The sequence below is a fragment of the Salvia splendens genome, chromosome 3, assembly GCF_004379255.2.
Source record: "Salvia splendens isolate huo1 chromosome 3, SspV2, whole genome shotgun sequence".
In the NCBI taxonomy this organism is placed as follows: Eukaryota; Viridiplantae; Streptophyta; class Magnoliopsida; order Lamiales; family Lamiaceae; genus Salvia; species Salvia splendens.
The window spans coordinates 29,802,430-29,823,132 of NC_056034.1; the positions used below are offsets into that span (position 1 = coordinate 29,802,430).

At 40.6% G+C, this 20,703-nt stretch overlaps 1 pseudogene; it reads right to left on the reverse strand.

Moving 5' to 3' along the window:
* On the reverse strand, positions 1 to 20,324 carry LOC121796845 (annotated as a pseudogene).
* Positions 20,325 to 20,703: the final 379 nt, after the last annotated feature.

Here is a 20,703-nt window from a genome sequence, read left to right on the forward strand (position 1 = left end):
CAGTTAGAAGGTGCAACCTGACCAAGCAGATGAAAAAGAAGCAAATTGGAGCAAAAAAGAAGAAAAGCCGCCAACTGATCAAGGAAAACAAATAGTGAGCTGACATGGAAAATTATACGAGAAGAGATAAAGAGTCAGAAGACCCTCTTTACTATAGAGTCATAAATGTCAAATCAGAAGATATGTTGCTCTAAGGACTCAAGCTATAAGCCATTCTATATGTAGAAGGTCTCAACAATGAAGAACTTGCGCTTAACGCCACAACTTTCTTAGTTTAGTTTACTTCAGCTCTCTTTCCAAGTTTTTTCCCACGTTCTTAGCTTGGTTGTTCAAGATATAATCGCACATCTACTGTTTTGCAAACTCTAGTTTAGATTTTAAGTGTGTTGGAAGTGTTAGGCGGTGGATCTGACAATTCCATCTAAGACACTCTCTCGCATTTCGTTGTCTAGTTAAATTTAGTGGTTTCAACGGTGGATCTGACAACTCCACTGTTGGAATTTTGCGTTAGATTTTGCATTTTTGAAGCTATAGTTAGATCTCGAGTTTTCAGCACTGGGTCTAACAATCCCACCGTTGGATCTCGTTTTATTTCATGTTTTATAGAAGTTCTTGTTGCTGTTGTTTTTTACTTGAGTTTTATTGGATGCTTTTCACAATTGGTGGTTTAGATCTAGCTTGTTTACATGCTTTCAAGTAGTTAAATGTCATAGATCTAGCTTAGTTAATGTTTAATTTCTCTTAGTTCATCATAGAGTAAAAAATGCATATTAGCTTAGTTCTTGTTTATTTCACTTTACAATAGGTCAGTTAGCTTAGATCTAGTAGTTTCCAGTCCGATTTTGTGTTTACATTCAGTTTCCCAGCATGCACTATTTTCTGCTTTTCTGTTAAATCAATGGTGTTCATCCCTGCTCTGTGTTGATTAGAGGTAGAAGATAGGTAGAAAATCATTTCAAAATCTGAAAAGTAGTTTTAGTTTATTGTGTTTGTCTTTACATGCTTTTGCTTTTTCAGTATGCATCGTCAGATAGAGTAAGTGATCTCAAATTTACATTTTCATTAGCATGCTTATTTTAGAAAAGTCTTTAGCTTAGCCATTAAGTTTTAGGTGCTCTTTTAATTGGTTTAATTTAGAAATTATCAAAAGTATTTTCATGTTTTACATTTTCCCGTACCTCAGTAGTCTAGTTGCTCAGTTAGCTTAAATTTCCTTTCGTCTCCCATGTCAAGTAGCTAGATTTAATTTTCCAGTCAAGTAGTTAAAACTTAGCCCACATTTTATTGTTGTGTGACAGCGGCCAACCTCTTTCCCTTGAGAACGTCCTGTGAAGACACACAACACATGAATAACCTTAATTCTCATGGGAATTGATCCTTACTTCCCTTTGCTAATTAATAGTATTGTGGGTTGAGGTTTTGAAAATGCTTGGATTGCACATACAACAACACGAGGCTAGCTCTAGAGATTCTACTCGACCAGCGTAGGGAGTCTAGTTGAGCAAGTCAGCGCTTTATTTCACATACTCTATTAAAAAACATAACATGCAATATAGCTAGTTTCATAGACATAATCACGCCAAATAATAGATAAAATGTGATTACAAATCATGCAAGACTATCCTCTAAAACCATGCAAAATCTGAGCATGTCAGCATAGACCTTCCCACATTCGTATTGAGCACGGAGCCTCCCACATTCGTGCTGACCCGGAGGGATCCAACACCCGTATTGAGTCTGGAGGCCCCAACATGCCCCAACACTCGATCCAATAAGGGATCCCTTAGAACCACTAAAAGTGGAATCGACCAATCCACTCGAAGTGAATCCAGCAGAGGTCCCAAGGGGGTTCTCAACCACCCAAGGGGTTGTTGGTGAAGTGGTTGATGCGCCGGGATCAGTCATCATCATTGGGATCGATGACGTGCTAACTGGCATAACAGTAGACATGGTTTATAGCACGGCTGCAGCGGTGGTGGTGATTAAGGTCAGTTTATGTGTACAAACTCCTTCAATGGCAAGAATATCTGGTCTTGTGCTTGTTGGATTCTGGGTATACAGAGCTACAAACTTATTGGGCATAATACAAACCAAAATAATGGAAATGACAAAGGAGAATTACATGTAATAAACTGAAACAGATGGAATTGTAAACTGTAGGAAAAGTAAGTTGAGTCCAGTCCAGGAGTCCTCTTTCCGCAAGATGAGATTCTCCACAGTAGTGCTCTCAGGTTTGCGTGTCGTCCCCAAAGATAAAATAGCTAACGTCTTGTTCGTTGCAACACTGCAGACATAACAAGTTCCAACAAACTGGATTATGGCGAGGGCAGAGCTTCGACAGAGTGACAAATTAGAGAATGCAGAGAGGGAGAGAGCTAATGCAAAATCCACTGCAGGAGCATGCTGGAGATATAATGTTTGTCATCATACCTTTGACTATAAACTCCAGGTTTACTAGCCGTTGCGGGAGCTGGAGAGACTGACCATGGGCGTGGCGTATCTGGACACGCCTCACATTGGGGCCCGACGTGGACCTCGTTACGTTTGAGGTGGTCCAAAAGATTAGGTAGGGCTTAGACAATTCTCAACGACCAACCCAAAGACCAATTACCAAGTCCAAGTCCAAGTCCATGGTGCACCGCCCATCTTAGTCCACTATAATTATTACATGGAATAAATAATCTTATTAAAAACATCTTTAGTATGGTTTTCATTTCTAATGTAAGATAACTAACACTTGGTTAATTAATCCCTTGGTTTTTTTCATAACTCATTTTTAGCTTTATAGTGACTAACTTTAATCCAATATTTTTCAATCACAAGGAATCGGATTTCAGAAAATGAAAATACCATGATCATCTACTCCGAACTTAGATCGACGCTATATCATTTAATTTTAAAAAATTAAATGTTTCGTCACATTTATTCTTAGTCAAAATCCTTTGACCAAACATATGATTCCAACACATGTTAATAGCTATATCGAGCTTAAGATTGAAATGTGATTCACTTGAAGTGATTCGTACTATGTACGTGATTCCGATATGCTACATATAAGGCATATTAACTTGTGATTTGATCTGATCATCGTTCAATATTTATTTAAAATCAATTCAATGTTCTACTATAACTTATGAATTATGCTATCTATGTATTTATAAACTTAAATCTGTGTGAACGAAATATAAATGTGGACATATATGATTTGAATAAGTAAGCATACATCTTAGTTGAACTATTGTGTGGTATTAGTATAACCTTGAAGGAGTATAAATAAGTAGAGAACTTTGTGTGTGGCTCCAATAGTGTGAACTTGTATATATTTTAGACTTGTGATATATGAACTAATATCTCACCTAGCCTTGAGTAAAGATTCACATACATAATTGGTATTAATGATTAAGTCTACTCGTAAACTTCGGTAATCATATTCGATTTGATTGTTAATTGCTAGTTGTCATATTTTACTAATGTGGTCTGATTTGGTATAAGTATGTAAACTTATTAATACCAAAAGAGTAAGCTTGAAATCACCGATTTAATTGATGATGGATCAAGTGATTCATCACCAATTCCATTTGACAATCTTAGTTGTACACACTTTTAGATCAAAAATCATTAATTATCTGAAAGTCCATATACACTCTAGCACGAAAATATGGGATGCGAAAAAAATTCATCAAATTACAACTTCTTAAGTATGAAATACAAATATAATATGACAACTGAATATTTTTATGTATTAAGATTTCATAATATAAGCATAAAGAATCTGATTCCAAATGTCCGGCACTCCTGGCTGGAAGACACCAATGCAAACAATCCGCATATTTCTTTGGGGTGATGTCTTTCAATGCAACTTTTGCGAATGGCTTATAAATTGATAGATGTGCATCTTTTCTATATCCTGATAATTGAGTTATATTCATATATTCAACTTTAACTCCTTTTTCTTCAAGTTTTTCTATAGTTGATTCCACAATCTCCATAAAGTTTCGATCAACACCATTTGCCCAATATGTTTCATCAAATATTGGCTTTGTTGTGTTGTAACAACTTGGACTAGTTCCCCAATGTGTCTTTCTACAATTTATACCGTTACAGTTTTATTAATTAGCATCCATCATAATTGTACTGATTTAAGCTTCCTTCAAATCTTTTATTTTGTGCGTATATACAAAAATAAACACATATATGTACCCTAGGCGAAAAGGTGAAGCGCTCATGAAGAAAATCTTGGTTCTGTTCCGATCAACTTAAATTCCAACCATTCTGACCTACTATTTAAAGCTATTTCATACTCACGTACTGACATTTTCACTTGCTTATATATTGCGTCAGAATTGTCAAGTGAACCCCACCTAAAAATAAAACCATAGAATCACAAATGTTAATGACTAAAATAAAATTACAATATCTACTTTAACAAAGTGGTTATTAGTGCTTATTTAATTAGCATTGCACTTAATCGGGACAATATGCTTTTCTCATTATATATAGTAATCATTCCCACATACGTTATTAACATATATTGCATTATGATGATAACAACCTTAATTTCCTACCACAAGTTATTAAAATTATCAACACAGTGACATGGAATATGTCAGCACAAATTTAAATTGGCATACTTTGTGTAGTGTTGAGGTTTATATTTAAACGCCAAAACAAAGATAAATCTACGTAAATCTAAATTTGTATTGACATATACTCATATCACTTTGTCGACATTTTTTAATATAATATGATGATTAGTTAGTAAATCAAGCTAGTTAGTACTCCCTCCGTCCCATAGTAAATATTACACTTGAGGATTGGCACGATATTTTAGGAGATGTTGTTTGTGTGTTAAGTGGAAAGAGAAAATAATATATTTATATTAATATGAGAGGAAACTTTTTCTACAAAAGAAAATTAAACATCTTTTGTGGAACAAACTAAAAAGGAAAGTGTGACATCTATTATGAGACGGAGGGAGTATTTGATTACACCCCTATATTAGGCGTATATGTATATATACATAGAAACATGATCGTGCAATACAAGAATTTAAGTAGAAATAATCTTACAAAAGAGTGATATCTGGAACAGTCCACCATGCAAATGTGTCAAGTATAAGTACATCTGCATTCATCCAATTTCTCCCATGCTTCTCTATAGATTGAAACCGTATTGTACGTTTACTATCCGCCTTATGATGTATTGGGTCATCACGGTTAGATTCCACTAGATATGGAGACCAGTGTGTTCTTATTGTCGCATTATATTCCTTCACATGTTTCCCAAAACATGAATTCTTAAACGTTAAAAAGATTGTTCTACAATAATTGATAAAAATGTAGAAGAAGAAGAAGATTTTCATGTCATTATACCTTGACATACAAATTATGCAAAACTCCATCCCTTCTTGCTAACGGTGGAAGATATGGTTCAATTAGACAAAGGAATGATTGAAACTCTCTCTGGAAACTGTGTGCGCTTTTGTGCTTGGTCAAGCTTCTTAAACCCAGAGAATCCGCTAGATCACAAGGTCTAGGAACTCAGCGGATCCTGGAAGTCTCGATCGTCGGACACACAAATTTCATGTTCAAAACCCTCAACCCTCTATACTATGAATTAGTACAGGGAAGTAGGGATCGATCCCACGAAGACAGATGCGTAAGAATGCATTTAAAAGACTCTGGAAAGGGGGTTGGTTGTTGCCACGCAATTTTGGGGTTGAGAAAATTATAAGTAGGCTGGAGAATGAAAATTGGCTGACACTAGACCTAGGAAACAGAGAACATAATGCAAGCATGGAACATCATCTTAACTTCAATATCTCAACAAACTTTCTCGACCTAGAAAACCGCTACCTAATCTAGCTAAACAGGAATCAAACATGCAGTGGGGACCATTTCCCAAAAACAGTAAAGTACGGATGAAAAGCTGCAAATAAGTAACTATGAATTTAACCAACAACGTTCTGCATCTCGTCACCTGATTCAAGCTCGAACATGGAGAAAACAGAGTAATAACCCAGATTCAAACAGAACATAATAATTCGGACGTCGGAAACTGGCGATTAATCAGAAACCGAACAGATCTACTTCTACTAGACGAAGGAAACAGAGACTCAGAAACGAGTCATCAAATTCATGCAAAATCAACCAACTCTGTTTCAGATCCACACGTTGAACGCTTAATCCACTCCGGATCCAAGCAATCTGAACCCAACTACGATCAAAAACAACTCCATGAACTCCGATTTAACAAATCCACTCCGATCAACAACAATCCAACCACCATTCAATTCTAATTCACCAGATCAAGTGCGAAAAGCATCCATTCAAGTAAACAACTCCAAACTCAGAATCAAACATCATCAAAACTCAAAATCAACATCATCATGACAGAAAATAGAAATTCCATAGATAGATAAACAAGGTTCAACAAATAACCAAAGCCGAGCTTCGAACAGCGAAGACTCGGCAGAATTCTAAACAGAAAAATGAAATGAAAGCGGATAAATTGTTTCTTCGCCCTACACGAGGATGGTGGTACACAATAGCCAACTAAAAATGAACCTAACCCCTATAGATTCCCGATCACCCCAAGTGTTTGTAGAAGTGTATGAAAGTGAGCTCAGAACCAAAAGTATATCCCCCAAAAACCTCTTATGTATGTTGCGTGCTCTCTCTTTTATAGACGTGGAGGCGATCTTCTAGAAGCTTTTTCTTGAATTCTCCGTTCTGCCCTCCAGCTAATGTTCTCCTCCGTCTGTCAATTTTTATTCATTCTGCTCACTTTCTCGCCAATTTCCTTCGCCAGGTGATTAACTCATTTCCTTCCTGAACCTGGTGATTTCTTCCACACACCTGGCTTAAAAGATGTGTTAGACCCCGTAAATTGTTGAATTTACCCCCATAACCGATGCATGAAATTAGCCTTATCAAACTGCTCACACTTAAACTATACTTGTCCTCATGTATAAAGATAAGAAAAAGAAATAAGGCGAATTTCAATGCATGGTTATCCTATGACCGACCCTACAGACACATAAAATACACAAACTCCTACACTTGGACACAGTAACAGACACGACCAAAAAGAAAATAAATACTTAAAAAAACAAAAATGCTTGAACCAGTTTCAACTTTTAGGCAGCCGTCCCCACAAGCTTAAGGTCTATCCGATCGTCTACAGTCTCCAAATCCTCCCCTTCCCTTCTTCTCCCTAATCGGTCTGTCAGTTTGTCAAGATAACATATTAACTTCCCAATTGTTGGATTCACTCGATCACTCAATCCTCACCAGGTATGTTAGGATCGATTCACTCTTAAGTTATTGCAACACCACTGATACTTTGGGTTACGAGAGTTTCTCCTTCCTACAGCTTTTTTCCCTTCATTCCCAGGTCAGGTTATTATTGTTTCCTGCCTTTAGACTTTTTTTCCCCTGGACTTCGTCCAACTTATACCTCTTTTTTTCTGGACTTCGTCCAGCTTATACCTCCAGAACCCTTTTCCCACTATTTTTCTCCTTCTGACTCTTCTCCCTAAACATCCAGTGGCGGCGCTCTTTTGTATATGTTAGCTCAAAGTGTTTAGGAAACTCACTTATATAGTGGGGTTTCACAACTAGGTCAGCTAAGGCATCCTCTATCGTTCTCACTTCATCCAAACCGATTTCAGCTTATTAAAGAAAGAGGCCTTCAAGTTGACATGTATCCTATCTTCAATTACTCTCATTTTATATTCACCAGCTCATGCGACAACACACAAAACCTAGACCTAATGACTCCTATTCACGTTAGACACAGACTGCACTAACTCCCTCCCCCTCCCACTTCACTCATGCTTGTCCCCAAGCCATCCCAGTGAAGGGAGGAAACTGGGCAGTTAAAGAGAACAAAACATAAACATAAAACACAGCACACAAAACACCAAACATGTATAAGTAAAACAAACTTCTCACACTTGGACCGAGCAACGGACTAAGTGGGAGAAACTAAAACAGAACAGAAACCAAAACATGCCCAAAAAAACACAAACTTCTCACACTTAGACCAAAGATTGGGCTAAGTGGGAGAAAACACTTACAAATATATACATAACGAGGCATGCTTGAGCAGTGAACACAAGACCACGACTTAAAACAACAAACATACAAACAGATAATAAACGAAAAGACAACGAAAAAAACTAAAAAGTAAAATTTACTTGGTCTCTGGGGGGTATCAATTCTGAGTCTATCCCCCGCGGGAGCCAGACTGGGGTGGTACGTTGGGGTGGTTCACTTTCACCTTCTTCCTAGCCGGCGACGCCGGCTCCGCTTCCTCAATCTCGGGTTGCTTTGACACGGGCTTCCTCACAGTCAGGGGCTTGGATGCAGATGGAGTTAACAAAGGCTTAGACGCTGGTGGGGGTTGCTGAAGACATGAGTTCCTCTGTCCTGGCTGCGTGGACACGCTGCTGGGTCCAAGAGGCAACTTCTTCTGGGTCTGGGAGAACTTTTTCTCTAGCCAACCGGCCATTCTCATCATTATCTTCACAGCGTCCGCCATGCGATCACTCTGCAAGGACGACTTTCCCACCAGGTCGGTTATACTCCCTCTAAGGCCCTTCATTTCTTCTCGGACTCCGCCGAGCTCCTTACGCATCTCACCCATTTCTTTCTTCAACTCCTCATAGTCCACGCTGGCCACTGCCTCTATTCCATTCGGCTCTGACTTCATCTGGGTCTCCATCCTACCTATATCGTAAAAGCATACGTCTTTCCCGTGCATGTATAGGAGCCCCTTGTTGAAAAAGTACTCAACGCTGAATGATTCCGAGGGTTCATACATGATCACCTCTGTTGCGGACTTAGCTATATTCATGACTATATTGCGCTGGAGGTATGCACCGAGGATATGGCAGGTGTACATGTGGCGAGAAGGGTTGACGGTCATCTGATGACAAGCTTGGGCCAACCAGTAGCCCAAGTGCACCTTAACACCCTTTGCCATGCACCAGGTGAAGTAGAGGTTTGCGGTGGTCAAGGCGGAGTTAGCTGTCCCCATCAGATGATAACTGATAAACGTCTGCACGAAGCGGAGGATGCGGTTCTCGATGTGGAAGCCCTTGGAATAGCTGGTTTAGAACTTCCCCACCTTGGGATGGGTAACGAACTCCCATGCTAACTGTGCTTTGAAACCAGGGTGTACTTGGGGGCTCCGACCATGCGCTCATTCCAGATTCCATCTTCGTCCTCAGCTCGGGTGAATAAACTCATCCTCAAGGACCACTCCCTTATGCTCATCTCATACTCATCGGTGAAAAGCCTGAAGGTGATGGAGTCAGCGTCAAGGTTAGTAGTGGGTTTGAGCCTAAAGGTTGAGAAGAATTCCCGGGCTAACGCTTTGGGCACCTCAGCCGTGCTATGGTTCAGTAGCCATTCGAACCCAATAGCATCGATATATGTGCGGAATTCCTCGTCCGAATCAATTTCCCTCAGTTCCTCTGGATCATACTGCTTTCCAGACTTGGCTAGCTTTCCAATGCTGCTCTGCTCCTTATAAGTCGCTGCCCTTTTTGGGTCCTCGAACTTTCTCATAGCTTCTAGCAGCCCCTTGGTCACCCAGACCTCCGTTCGCTCGTAGTTGAGCTCTTCCTCTTGCACTTCGTTTTCTTCATCTTCAGACGCGCTGTCTGGGTTAGGACCGACTTGCTCCTTGGCGTAAGAAACCTTGGTTGGGGCGGGGAGTGAAGCCTCAACGTACGTGACCGATGCAATCCTCTTCCACTTCTTGGGCTGGGGAGTGGCCGCATGCTTCCCTTTTCGCTTTCGTTCCGCGACCAAGCGGCGTTCCTCCATTTCATCCACCTCCCCGTCAGACCCAGGAGTCTCCTCCCCCTACTCGCCTTCTGCCCCCGGGACAAGGAACTCCTTCTCTGTAAGCTGGGCGAGGTCATCTATCTCGTCCCACAAGCACTGTCCGGCCGTTCACCGAGCATCTCACTGGTCTACCGGCGAGTCGTCTTCCTCTGGCTTGTCCACTAGATCCACAACTACTTTTAGCCCTCCTTCCTCGGGCTCCTGAACCTCAGCATGAACGGGGGCTTCCTCCCCCACAGACTCTTACGGGGTTTCTCCCACCTCTTCCGAATTCGGGGTTCCCCCTCGATATAGACAGGGGTTTCCCCCTCAGTAACCACTCTTCTAGAAACAGGGGTGTTCCCCTCCAAACATGCTTCAGAGTTTGGGATTTCCCCCTCAACAGCCTTCTCTGTCCTCTGTTCACCCACCGCCACGCGCTCAAGTCCCTCCACCAGACCACCATCATCCTCCTTTTCACCGCCCTCCACTGCTTCACGCTCCGGCGTACTTGTGTTCGGCTCGGTCTCTGCAAAAGAGATTGAGGGTTGGGCCGTCGAATCCTTAGGAAACGTCGGCGGCGGTGGTGCTGCGGTTGTGGCTGCGGTAGGTGTTTCCCTTTCACTCATCACTGAGAAGAAGGAGAAAGCCTTCATTGCCTCATCCTTACTTACGAACTTCTGCATCAAATCGTCCAGAGCGCCACCGCTTCGGAATCTGTGGTGGTGGTGGGATTCCCTGTCTTGCTTGGTGTGAGCGGGTGCCTTCTTCATGACTTGTTTTCTGCAAAAGTTTCAAGAACTTGGGAGAAATTTTTTTTTTCTTTTTCTTGATTAGGGTTAGCGGAATGTGGATATTGTGAGAAAAGATTTGGGGGAGAAAATAGAGTGGAGAGAGTTTCGGTTTTTGTTAAATTGGAAAATAAAATAAAAGAAAAGGGAAGAAAATATTGGGTATTTTGGATAAGGGAGAGGAACGGTTGCAGGAGTGATGTAAGCAACTGTACGCCTCCCCATAAAGTTTAAATTTGAATTACGAAAATATCCCAACTTCCCTCCCAAAACTTCTGGTCCGAAAATCTCTCCCTCCCCATGTAAATGCCATTTCCCGCAATACCACACTTAGGAAAATTTCAATGATAAATGCCAGACTTCCAGGTCAAGGATTCGATATGAGACAAAACAATTTCCCTAAGAAGTCTGGTGTTTCGAATTTTTTTATTTTTTATATTTTTAAGCAATTAAACTATTTACACTTTCATTTGTGTATTCTCGAGATCCCCTAGCTCAGTGTATAGATTAAAAATGCATTCCTATTTACCTGACCCAGGAATTCACCGAGAATACTTACTCACTAGACCGATTAGACGATAATAAAGAGTGCGCGTAGTGGCACTTCCTCCACTACACACAACTCCGAATTATCCCTAAAGACTTTCACTCGATGACCATTAACAAGGAAAGGGATAGAGTTCGAGGCACTTCCCTGAATTTCCACAGCTCCATTCGCTCGAAGGCCACCAATGGTGTATGGCCTAATCCACTTGGATTTCAGCTTCCAAGGCTTCAGCTTGAGCTTGGACTGGAAGAGGAGCACCTTCTGACCCACTTGTAGTTCCTTGACCTGGAGGTTTTTGTCATGCCACAACTTTGTCTTCTCCTTGTACCACATTGCGGACTCATACAACTCAAGCCTTAACTCTTCCAGCTCCTGAAGTTGCAGTTTCCTTTCTTCCTCACAAGCTTGGGGTTTCATATTGATCTCCTTTACCGCCCAATACGCTCTATGCTCCACTCCCACGGGCAGATGGCACATCTTTCCAAACACCAGCCTGTAAGGCGACATCCCAATAGGAGTTTTATACGCAGTCCTATAGGCCCACAATGCATCGTCGAGCCTCTTGCTCCAATCCTTCCTTGACGGGTTCACCGTTTTTTCCAATAGTCTTGATCTCCTTGTTCGAGATCTCTGCCTGACCATTAGACTGAGGGTGGTAAGGGGTAGAAAGCCTGTGGTGGACTCCGTATTTCTTCATCAGAGCTTCTATGGTTCGGTTACGGAAATACGTTCCTTGGTCAGATATAATAGCTCGGGGCACACTGTACCTGTTAAAAATGTTAGCTCTAAGAAATTTAGCCACCTCTTTGGATTCTCAAGAAGTGGTAGCTTTGGCTTCTATCCACTTTGACACATAATCTACGGCCACAAGGATGTACGTATTTCCATCCCCCAGACGTCGAAGATTTCGCAGACGATTACTGGGACATGTGGCATCTTATCTCTATTTGAAATTCCTCCAGTTTGCTGGCATCGCCCACAGTTTTGACAGAAATCGTAGGCGTCCCTGTGTAATGTAGGCCAATAAAATCCATTGTCTAAGACTTTCCTCGCAGTCTTCCTTGGCCTAAAATGACCTCCACATGCCAACGCATGGCAATGATTAAGTACATCCCTCTGCTCCCATTCCAGGATACATCTCCTGATTACCTGGTCAGCTCCCATCTTCCACTAGTAAGGATCGTCCCAAAAATAATACTTAGCCTCGCTCTTAAGCTTCATCTTCTAGGCCCGGGAAATTTCTTGTGAACTGGGCACCTCTCCTGTGACCAAGTAATTTGCCAGGTCTGCCCTTCTATAAAAACCTGCATGCCCTAGGAACCCCCTGACTTCTTTCTGATTCGTAGGGTAAGGCAATTTCGAAATCACATTAACCTTTGCTTTGTCCACCTGTATGCCCTTCTCCGAGACTACATTGTCCAGGACGATTCCCTCGGGTACCATGAAGTGACACTTTTCGAAGTTAAGGAAACTCTTCTCCTGGCATCTCCTCAATACTACGTCCAGGTTTGCCAAACAGGAATCTAAAGAGTTCTCATATACGGTGAAGTCATCCATGAAGATCTCAATACAAACCTCCAGTAGATCTGAGAAGATACTCATCATGCGGCGTTGAAAAGTGTCTGGCGCATTGCACAGACCAAACGGCATTTTTCTATAGGCATATGTGCCAAAGGGGCACGTAAACGTAGTCTTCTCTTGGTCTTCGGGATCTACATATATCTGGAAGTATCCACTGTACCCGTCAAGGAAACAAAAGTACTGCTTTCCGGCCAGTCTCTCCAACATCTGATCAATGAAGGGTAATGGGAAATGATCCTTCCTGGTTACCTCATTCAACTTCCTGTAGTCTATGCACATCCTCCACATAGTGACAAGTCGGGTGGGTACTAATTCATTCTTGTCATTCTTAACTACCCGAATTCTTAACTTTTTGGGCACCATGTGAACTGGACTTGCCCATTCACTATTTGGAATGGAGTAGATGATACCTAGGGAAAGCAGCTTCAAAACTTCATTCAGAACTTCCTCCCTCATGTTTGGATTCAGCTTACGTTGCGGGTCCCTATAGGCCTTCGCATCTTCATCCAACCTGATGTGGTGCATGCAAAGATCAGGACTGATTCTTACTAGGTCTGAGAGAGTCCATCCTATTGCCCTCTTGTTCCTTCTGATTACCTCCAGTAATTCCCTTTCCCGTTCCTCAGCCAAGTTGTTGTTAACGATTACTGGGAAAGTCTCATTTTCTTCCAGATAGGCATACTTGAGGCCTGGTGGGAGCGTTTTCAGTTCCTTCTTGGGGGTACTTGTTTCCTGGGGCAAGGGATTTTTTCCTGTCGCATCAGTTATCATTCCCTTTTCAGACCCAGAAGAATTTTCCACACTAGCCACATGGGCTAATCCCCTTGACCTGGTTGACTCTGGATTTTTACAAAACTCCGAAATAGCTTCGGCTAGCTCCTCATCCGTTAATTCCTTTGTGTGCATTGCCTCACACCAACCAACTACCTCTCTGTCAATAGAGTGACTTAACTCTGAATTATCCATCTGCTCCTGCATCAACTCAGTCTAAAGATATTCCTGGACCAGGGGGTTAATAACATCGACAACATGCAAATTCTCAACATCTAATGGTTTCTTAATTGTTTCATCTATGCTTAATGTATATTTTTCCCCATTACAGTTCAGGCATATGGTTCCATCAAAGACATCGATAATGGTCTTAGCGGTACGCAGAAAAGGTCTACCTAGAAGCACGCCGCTAGACTCAGAAGATTCATTATCACTCATTTTAATAACATGGAAATCGGCCGGATACAGAAAATCATGCACTTTAACTATAACGTTTTCTAAAACTCCCTTTGGACAAATGCACGACCTATCCGCCAATTGGATTACCACTTTCGTATCCACCATTCCTACTCCTACCAACTTTTTGTATATAGAAAGCGGTAAAACATTTATTGAAGCCCCTAAGTCACACATAGCATGCTCAATTCTGACATCACCGATGGAAATGGGTAGGGTGAACATACCTGGGTCAGTGCGTTTCGAGGGCATCCTTCGTTTCTGAATCACTGCTGACACGTTTTCTCCAATCAGGATCTTCCCACTGGGTCTTGTCTTTCCAGCTATGAACTCCTTGATGAATTTGCTGAAGACCGGCAGTTTCAAAGCCTGTAAGAATGGTAGGTTGATTTCCAACTTTCCAAAGATATCCATTAAATCCACCGGTTCATCCTTCTTCTTCTTAGTCTCTCCTCGGTGCGGAAATGGTTTCAATTGTTTCCCTGCACTTGTAGAACCTCCAGCTAAAAGTTCACCCGTCTTCTTCCTCACTATTCCATTCTCCACTTCTGGCTCTAGGTCTAGGAAAAATGGTTCAGCCACACTCGGTAGCGGTCTCCCCAGATCACCTTCCCGAAGGTCATCTCCTCCTACGGTACTCCCTATCTTCGAATTTCCAGGTTCAGAAACTGAGTTCTTCCTCATCACTAGACCTCCATAACCACGCCCAGATCTTAAAGTGATTTGACTGATGTTAGCTCTGTCTGGTGGCTTGACTGAGGCAGAAATCTTTCCTTCGTTCCCTCGCATCTCGTTCAAGGAAGTTGCGATCTGAGACAATTTCCTTGCCATCATGTCCATTGCTGCCTTCTGCTCCATCTGAGTGTCCTGAAGCTTATGCACCATGTCATTGTTGGATTGCATGTTGTTCTTCATATGTTGTTGAGAACTGACTAGATCATGCACCATATCGTCAAGATTCCTTGGTGGCTTAGAGTTGGGTTTGCCGGAATTTAGTCCTGAACCTAGGTTTGGTCCACTCCCTTGGTTCTGGCGGAAGTTTTCCTTACCTCCTGAACTGTTGTTGTACTGATTTCCTGGGCCTTGGTTCCCCTGGTAATTGGGTTGGGAATTCTGATAATTTCCTGGGTAGTTCCTCTGGTGTGGTGGCACATAAGAGTTTCCTTGGTGGTTCTGATTCCTGTTCCCCCAATTAGAATGATCGCCCTGGTTCCGGTTGCTCCAGTTGTTCTGCCCCTCCTGATTTCTCCCAGCCCAGTTAGTCTGCCTTTCGGGTTGGTGTGTAAACTGGGTGTTCTGTTGTGGAGGTGGCTGGGTCGGGTCATTGTCAGACCATCTAAAATTGGGATGGGTTCTCCATGGTGCCTCCTTCTGTTTCCCCTGATTCCAACTCCCATCTGGATTCCAACTCCCTATCGAATTCACCTGGGCTTGGTAATCTCCCTCTTGAGGGCCATAGTATAGCTGGGTGTGGAGCTTCTCCCAGGCCTAGAGTTTTCTCTTTCTCTTGTGAGGCTGACGGGTTGGTCTTCTCGATTGCACTCAAGAGTGCTTTCTTAAGCCTATCTATTCTCGCCTCGACCCTTTCGTCACCTTGCTCCTTCAGTGCATTTGCTGATCCTCTCCTCATAATGTTCCTCGGGTTATCATACGCCTTCTTGGCTTCTATCAACCTCCCCAAAGTCTCTCTCGCTTCACTTCCCTTGTTCTTTGTGAAATTTCCCCCGCTCGAGAAATTCATCAGATCCTTTGATTCAGGGGTTGCTCCTTCATAAAACAGATAGTAAATTTCGGCCTCGATCATTCTATGATTCGGGCAAGCATCTAACAATCCCTTGAATCGCGACCAATATTGACTCAGAGATTCATCATACTCCTGCTTACACTCCGCGATTTCCTTCTTGAGGGCATTTGTCTTGTTTGAAGGGAAAAAATAATCCAGAAACTCCAACTTGAAATCTCTCCTGGTACGGATGGAATCCTGAGGCAGCCTCAGCAACCATGTGTTGGCCTCTCCCTTCAAGGCGAATGGAATTGCGCGTAGGCGATAATCTTCCTCCGTTGCATCGTTGGGCCTTTTCTGAATACTACACAGCTTGCTAAACTCATTCAGGAACTCGTATAGACACTGGTTCCTACGCCCGGAGAACGTCGGTAGAATGCCTAGCATATTTGTCTTAATTTCGATGGCCCTCTGACGCTGATTCGTAACTATAGCCTGGGCTGGCTCACCATCTAGATGGGCAGTGAGCGAACCGATCTCAGGATCTGGATCGACCATCTGTGCCATGTCTCTGATCTCTCTCTCCTCTATATCTGTTTCTGAAGACGACTCGGGATCCTCTCTTCCTAACGAACTCCACTCCTCGTCACTTCCTGAACCAAACGGAAATGGATCTCCCATAATTAACCCCGATCTGGTGGTGACCGTAGATGCTGTCTCCCTGACCTGCCAAATAAACCGATAGTTTCTCCACCCAGATGAGTTACTCCAGTGTCCAAACCGTGAGCCTCTGCTCATAAACTGAAAATAAAGAAAAAGGATAAATCAAAACTATATACGCCAAAATCTCTAAACACAATCATAAACTACGCCATCCATCCCTGCCAACGGCGCCATTTGAAACTCTCTCTGGAAACTGTGTGTGCTTTTGTGCTTGGTCAAGCTTCTCAAACCCAGAGAATCCGCTAGATCACAAGGTCTAGGAACTCATAGGATCCTGGAAGTCTCGGTCGTCGGACACACAAATTCAACGTTCAAAACCCTCAATCCTCTATACTATGAATTAGTACAAGGAAGTAGGGATCGATCCCACGAAGACAGATGCGTAAGAATGCATTTAAAAGACTCTGGAAAGGGGGTTGGCTGCTGCCACACAATTTTGGGGTTGAGAAAATTATAACTAGGCTGGGGAATGAAAATTGGTTGACACTAGACCTTGGAAACAGAGAACATCATGCAAGCATGGAACATCATCTTAACTTCAATATCTCAACAAACTTCCTCGACCTAGCAAACCGCTACCTAATCTAGCTAAACAGGAATCAAACATGCAGTGGGGACCATTTCCCGAAAACAGTAAAGTACGGATGAAAAGCTGCAAATAACTAACTATGAATTTAACCAACAACGTTCTGCATCTCGTCACCTGATTCAAGCTCGAACATGGAGAAAACAGAGTAATAACCCAGATTCAAACAGAACATAATAATTCGGACGTCGGAAACTGGTTATTAATCGGAAACCGAACAGATCTACTTCTACTAGACGAAGTAAATAGAAACTCAGAAACGAGTCATCAAATTCATGCAAAATCAACCAACTCTGTTTCAGATCCACACGTCGAACGCTTAATCCACTCTGGATCCAAGCAATCTGAACCCAACTACGATAAAAAACAACTCCATGAACTCCGATTTAACAAATCCACTCCGATCAACAACAATCCAACCACGATTCAATTCCAATTCACCAGATCAAGTGCGAAAAGCATCCATTCAAGTAAACAACTCCAAACTCAGAATCAAACATCATCAAAACTCCAAATCAACATCATCATGACAGAAAATAGAAATTTCATAGATAGATAAGCAAGGTTCAACAAATAACCAAAGCCGAGCTTCGAACAGCGAAGACTCGGCAGAATTCTGAACAGAAAAACGAAATGAAAGCGGTTAAATTGTTTTTTCGTCCTACACGAAGACAGTGGTACACAATAGCCAACTGAAAATGAACCTAACCCCTATAGATTCCCGATCACCCCAAGTGTGTGTAGAAGTGTGTGAAAGTGAGCTTAGAGCCAAAAGTATATCCCCCAAAAATCCCCTCCAAAAAAAAATAAAAAACCTCTTATGTATGTTGCGTGCTCTCTCTTTTATAGACGTGGAGGCGATCTTCTAGAAGCTTTCTCTTGAATTCTACGTTCTGCCCTCCAGCTAATGATCTCCTCCGTCTGGCAATTTTTCTTCATTCTGCTCACTTTCTCGCCAATTTCCTTCGGCAGGTGATTAATTTCTTTCCTTCCTGGACCTGGCGATTTCTTCCTCACATCTGGCTTAAAAGATGTGTTAGACCCCGTAAATTGTTGAATTTAACCCCATAACCGATGCATGAAATTAGCCTTATCAATGATCTCCATTGGTTTCTACCCAATGAATCACCAACGAATATAAGCTTTTTATTTTTTTAATTTCTCCAATAACGCGGTCCCATTAAACCTAAATGTGGAAACAACAAAAACCCACACTAATTAATAAAAAAAATTGTTAATCTCTAGATATAACACAAATTTTCATCCTATTCATGACTTTCAAACGACTTTTGAAACATTGCAATCACCAAGCTCCCAATTATTTTAATACAAGCTTTGTTCAAATAATTTACAAACACCCTGATAATCGAAAAATATGAGCAATTGCAATGTTTTACAGTCATATATATTAAGATAAATTTGAAGTGTTACTCTAGAGAATTAACCATAAAAATCTAGAAATTAATCAAATATTAATAAAATATATTTTAACCACCTGGGAAGATCGCATTGATGAGGTTGCCATCTCCAATTTTGATATTTCAAATTCTTTCTCCCATTTTTCTCACATGCGAAACTATCTTCCATTATAGTACACTCTCTCTCTCTCTTTGTAAAGAGGGTACGAAACATAGTCGTAAACCCACTTCCCTGAAAAGAAATCACAGTCTGAAATGGTGTTATTACTAGTAACAATTTTCTTTGAAAATAACTAGGTTTTCTTGTGTAACAACGTTGGAGGCAGCGTTGTCAATTAGATACAGAGCTGTGACGACACAAGCCGACATCAATACGATGGTAAGGGGAAAAAATTTTACTATGTATTTCCATCTTACTACACCCATTTTTCTCTATTTTCTAAAATTAAAAACATACTAAGACTTTTAAAAGTTTTTTGCAGACTTTATAAACAATTTAATCTTTTGAATTTATTGGGATTTTATAATCCACACGTGCTGCATCACACAAATTTATGATACAATAAACTATGGTCAATGAAGTTGTTAGCTCTTCTGTTTGTAGGATATCTTTATTTTTATTGGTTCCTTATTAGATATATGCCCATTTTTTTGTAGTCCTCTTTTAATGATTGTTTCTAAGAAGTAAGATATTCTCCCAATTTAACGGTAACTTTCTACATTGATTCATCTATGACACAGGAAAATTGTGATAGACTGAGTTAATTCATATTTTTTTTCACAAATCAATAATTATTTTTATTTGTCCTTCAGAATAGCTCAAGATGACAATTCACAGTTATTTTCGAAAGTCACAAATAAATTTTAAACATAAGTTATACTCACAACTTAAATAAATACAACAAATATTGAAAAGTAATATTTTATAAATTAATTGTTTCTAAAGACACAAAATGTACCAAACATTGAGTTCAATACTATATGAACTTTTATTTTATTTTTTTAAAATTTGACACATAAGTTCAAGTTTTATTTACCAATCTAATTTTTTCAAAGTCTAATGATGTGAAAATGAAATATATATTTGAAAGGTCTTAACAATACTTTTTTCGACAAGAATTTTCGAACCAAATTTCAATGACAATCCGACATTATGTGTTGTTAAAATCTCTAAATTTTTTCCTTTTAATGGTGGGGTAATTCTTTTGTTGTTTTGGGCCATATTTAACATTTCATAAGTGTACTAGACTTTTTTTTTTGTTCCGACTTTGGGAGAGACGCATGACCCTCATGCTTCTCCCGTTAATGAAACGCATGACAGAGATGCGTCTATGGTAAGACGCATGACGGTCATGCGTCTTTCAATTTTTCAAATTTTTTTTAAAGACGCATGAAACCTGGGTTCAAATCCTAGCAGCCACCTACATTGTTTTTTATTAATTACTAGTTGTACTAGTAATTAAGCTTTTTATTCGAAGCATAAAACTTTTTATTCGCAAGATTATGAGATTGTAAAACTCTATCAACATGAATAAATTATGAGTTAGTTGAAATCTTAAATATGTGCTCCCTAAATTAAATTTTATATATAATTAGTTTATACTTATGTTCGTACATATGCACACACATTTCTCTATTACAACGAAGAAATAATATACTGTGTATTCAGATTATTAGAATATCAAATCCTACTAATTTACTAATTAAAATTTAAATATTAATTATAAGCGCTAATTTGATTATTTCTAAAAAATCATTGTAAAACCACGTAAAAGTAAGGGATACAAATAAGGTAGTGAAATATGTAATCTCAAAAGTCACAAGCAATTAGCTAAATTTGAAAAACAATTTGAAAAATTGAAAGACGCATGACCGTCATGCGTCTTACCCATAGACGCATCTTCCTCATGCGTTTCATTAACGGGAGACTCGTCTCTCCCAAAGCCGGAACAAAAAAAACTCTAGTACACTTATAGAATGTTAAATATGGCCTAGAACAACAACAAAAAATCCCACTTTAATGGTGTGAGTGACTCGTTTCTAATATGTTATCAAAGCGCATACATGTTGCGCCTCCACCTCCAATTTCAAATATATTATCTTTTCCTTCTCTAATTTTGATTTTTTTAGTTTTCTTATTCTTAGAGTTGGTCCGTTTATATTATGTTCGGATCCAAATCTTTGTTTGCGACCTTCAAACTGTGAAAATTTCTGATAATTGTTGTCGGAGAGTTTGTTGATGTTTTCACTGCCGCTATTAATCCACTCTAG